The sequence below is a fragment of the Amblyomma mixtum genome, chromosome 9 (genome assembly GCF_055824585.1).
Source record: "Amblyomma mixtum isolate Tamu chromosome 9, ASM5582458v1, whole genome shotgun sequence".
Lineage (NCBI taxonomy): Eukaryota > Metazoa > Arthropoda > Arachnida > Ixodida > Ixodidae > Amblyomma > Amblyomma mixtum.
In genome coordinates this window covers 122,403,234-122,407,571 of record NC_143020.1, presented here as the reverse complement: position 1 = coordinate 122,407,571, position 4,338 = coordinate 122,403,234, and positions in this window count along the sequence as shown.

Below are 4,338 nucleotides of genomic sequence, written 5' to 3'. Positions count from 1 at the left end.
ACAATCATGCGCTGAGTAAATATTCGTCCAGTTCCTCTTCATACGTCTCTCCTGCCTCTTCGTTCATGTCGATGGCCCAGATGCCGTAGTCACCTTCTACCCAACCGGTTCAAACCTGCTTGACCGGCGAGACCAGGGAATTGGTCGTGTTTCTTTGTGACGTCATCGCCCTAGAGACCAATGAGCTACTTTTGTGACTCACGCAGGAGGCGAAATCGCATGATGTGGAGTGCCACAGTGGGCAGATAGCTCAAAACGCCGTCGGCAGGTTCGGACGCCATCACCTCCTAGACCAATCAGCGACGTCACAAGCTCACGTCTTTGTCCTCTCGGCCAATCAGCTATTTTTGTGACTAACGGAAGCGAAATCGCATGATGTGCAGTGTAATGTTATCGAATTAAAATAAGGCAGGTTGTCTCCTGGCCCCTCCGGCAGGCTTTCTCAATGTTCAGCATTTTTAGGCAATCGAGAAGCTACACTCACAAGAAAAACTGGAGTTCTGGCATCAAGGGACCTACGCGAATAGTTCTCGCCTGGTTGCTCCCGGCCACCAATCGTCCAGTTGTGAGGGAAAACGTGCCTTAAAATGCCGCAAGCTCAGAGAAAAAGCGCGCGCACATTTGTCTGCTTTCTTCACTCCCGCGTAGTCTCCGAGATGGCGCTCCCTGTCCGTCGGCTATTGGCTATTTCCCACTCCGGCCGGGAATGAACTACCCGCACTACCGCTGCATTCGCTTGGAAAAATTGATGAAATTGTGGTGGTTTCTTGTGATAATTAATCATCGCTCGCAAACGCTGCCACAAAAATACACCAAATAAAAGCATCCGGGGACAAAAACATCAAGCCGAGTCTTCGTTAAACGATAAGGAAGAGAAGGAGGCGACGAGAGACGTATGGCTGGGAAGCGCGGGGTGGAAGACTGCTCTTGCAGTCATATTTCATTCTACACACCTCATGGACTGACCCAGAGCGTCACCTATTCGCGCGTGACTCGCAAGAAAGTCCAGGAGAAGTATTCAATCCATACGGTCACGATATACTGCGAAAAAAAACGCGAATTTTTGGGTTTGTAAGCATGCCATTGCGGCACGTCGAAGTCGCATAAGCAAGGCCCACACTTCTATGGTTCTAGTACGCGCTTTTACGGGGGAAAACTTGTGCCATGATGGAACATTTTCACCGTGAAAATTTTTGGTACATGTAAAAAGGTGCGTACAAAAGTATACTAACATTTTTAGATTAAAAAACTGTCTTTTGAAGGCAAAATAAAATTGAATTGAAATGCTTTGTTACATAGAGTAACAAGGAATCGCGTTGCCGAAAGACGCCTTGTCTGCACAGAACCAAGTCCCTCGGCAGGCTGTGAGCCGACGCGGAGAGGAAAATTGAGGGACCCGTTGAGATATTTGCACAAAGAATCCAACAGTTCTGAGTCGAAGCGTATCAGAAGACTCTTGGCGGTGAATGAGCTGGGTCCAGCTCGTTCACCGTCCCTTTCCTTATGATGCGCTACAACTCGACAATATTAAGCAGCAAGCCTAAGTTTCCACGTAACCCAACCATCTGTTAGACCACAGCAGTTATGAGGAAATGTTATTTTTTTTTATTTATTTTGGTTCGCGGCTTCGGATTCATCCGGCTGATTATGGTTGTCGTTACTTCTACTGTCTTCAAAACCACCTCATATCTATTAAAAAGTATTGAATTTCAGCTGACAAAATGGTTTATTTTATTTATTTCAAGATACCCCTAAAGACCCTCTTCACGAGGGTATTACATAGGGGATGATAAAAATTCGAACATAAATACACAAGGAAGAACATCTAACATGAGTAACCGAGCAAAAAAAACAATAGACAAGAAAAGACCAATAACTAGTAGTCAGCAACTATCAAAGTGTGGTGGAACAACAAAACGTAAAATGAACAAAATAAAAACAACAACGACAAAGAACAAAGATAAAAACAACGTAATAAACAGAATGAAAAAACAAAACTCAACACAAAAAATAAAACTCAAACAGAAAAACAAAGCTCATTGAAAATATGTAAAGAAAAGTATCTCTCTTTTATGCCTGCGTTGGCATCAAAGAGTATTGGGTTCTTTCTTGATTTGAAAGCGATTAGTCTTACCCTGTTCGCTGACAGAAGTGCAGAAATTCTCATGCCTACACGCTGCATTTCACTTCGGTGAGAAAAGGCCGACTCGTGAAAAAGCGCTGCTTATCGAGCAGGGTTGAAACCGGCTGCTTCCCCGGTGGTAGGTTTCATTTCGCCGGTTTCCATCAACCCAGCCATGACGAAAGGCAGAGGCGATGACCGAGTGGTCCAGAGGCGTCGGGAAACGAAGTTACTCGATTTTGCACCTCCGCTGGTTCCAACCCCACTCGGAGCGGGGAAATTTCTTCTGTTGGATGCTAGTTACTCGCACTCGGTTAACCCTGTCCGGATTCTCACGGACCGGCGGCCACAAGACGCCCTGCTGCACAGGTTGGCCAACGCATTCGCTTTCTCAGAGACAGGGGTTGTTGCGAAACGAGCTTGCGCAGTAAAAGCACACTGGTGAAAGAAGGCGTAAAGATAACGTGGGAGACCATCGAACCACACAAACAGCGAAAGGAAGGAGCTCTCCCTGTCGCTTTTATTGTCTCTGCGCGAAGGCGTTGCTCCTCCCTGCTCCCTCATCTGCGAGGCCGTTGCTTTTAGGGCGTTTGTCTTACCGGATGGAACGACACGCACCCAACGCCACACGTTGCGCAGGTTGGCATTGGGCCGCTTGTTTTATGAAGCACGCGGCGTGTCGTAACCCTGCAAGCCCTCCCTGCTTGCGATAGCGGGGCTGGTTGTGCCCCATCCTCCCTGTTCTCGGTCTTCTTCCCTCATTTCTGCGGGCGCCTGTTACGCCCTCGTCGCCTATCCTATTTGCTTGCGTGCTTTGATCTCGGCCCTGCCTTCCGAGCCCTCAAGTACCTGCACTCTAACCGGGTGTAAGTGTGGCACGCTCAGTGTGCTTCATGTGCGCACTTGGGAGCATTTTAACGCCAGAGCGTTAAAGGCCTCGTTCAGCGGAGTACCAGGCGTCGTAGTTGGCGTTCGCCTTTAGAGAAAATGCGAATTGGTAGAGAGGGTCGTGCCGTCCCCATGTGGAGCTGCGAAATTGAAAAGTGATTAAAACGGTAGGTAAACTGTTCCCACTTCGAGTTACTGATCAATTCGCTGTCGCCCTACCATAAGCTTGCCGTCCCGGTTAGCTCAATTGGTAGAGCGACTGCTCCGGTGTAGCGGTGGTCCCGGGTTCGAACCCCGGACCAGGACGAATTTTTCTTTAACTGCGAAGTTTCTGTGAAAGCTGTACAGCTTTCCTTTGTAGCCGCATGGCTGCGCTTGGGTGGACGTCAATGAGTAATTACTCCCTTATTTCAAATCTACTCCACCTTGGGGGTTTCCCCTAAACATTTGACCAAATTACGATTACAATATAGAAACATGCCTCAAACCTCATTGTGGTATGTAAAACATAGGATAATTAGATATTAACCGAGTCTGCGACCCTCAGGTCGCGAGTCATATACGCGGCCCCTAGGCCATTGAGGTGCATTCATCGAACTTGCTTAGAGGGAGGCGTGTCTTTTTTCGACAGTGTCTGCGAACTGATACGCAGAGAGGATCCCAGGCTACCGAAGGGGCACATTCCCGCTATCGCGTCTTACCCTTAGGGCGGAGTTTAAATAACTGCCGAATTTTTCGTCCGTGCCGCAAGGCTGCATCACGAGTCCTAGGTGTGCCTGGCGTTGTACTCCGCACCACCAAAAAATGGCTGTGGCTTAGCTTGGTTAAGCCCGGTAATTGCGAAAGCAATATCCGTACCTATGCCATGGTTTAGCTGGTAGTGTAGCTGGTGGTGGTGGTGCCTGTGGTTAGACTTGTGACGATGAATCGGTTATACAAACCAAACCAAACCAAACCAAACCAAACCAAACCAAACCAAACCAAACCAATCCAGTCCAATCCAAACTCCAATCCAATCCAAACTATAACGGACTGGAACCACCTTCCCCCCTCCACTGCCTATATTCAAGATCCTGTGGCATTCAAAGACGCGCTAAAAATATTTTTGACTGTCTAGCCTGCTTATTTCATTTTTTTTCTTATCACTTGTTTGCTGTGCCTTGAGCATTTTGTTTCTTTTCTTAAGCCCTGCAACATATGTTTCAGTTTTTATTTATTTCCAGATACTGCAGGCAGCAGTGCTGCCCAAGCAGGAGTGCCTGTACGCGTGTGCTTTCTCTTTTTTTTTTTTTTCAAATTGTTTTGTTGGAATTTTGTTCAACCCCTGT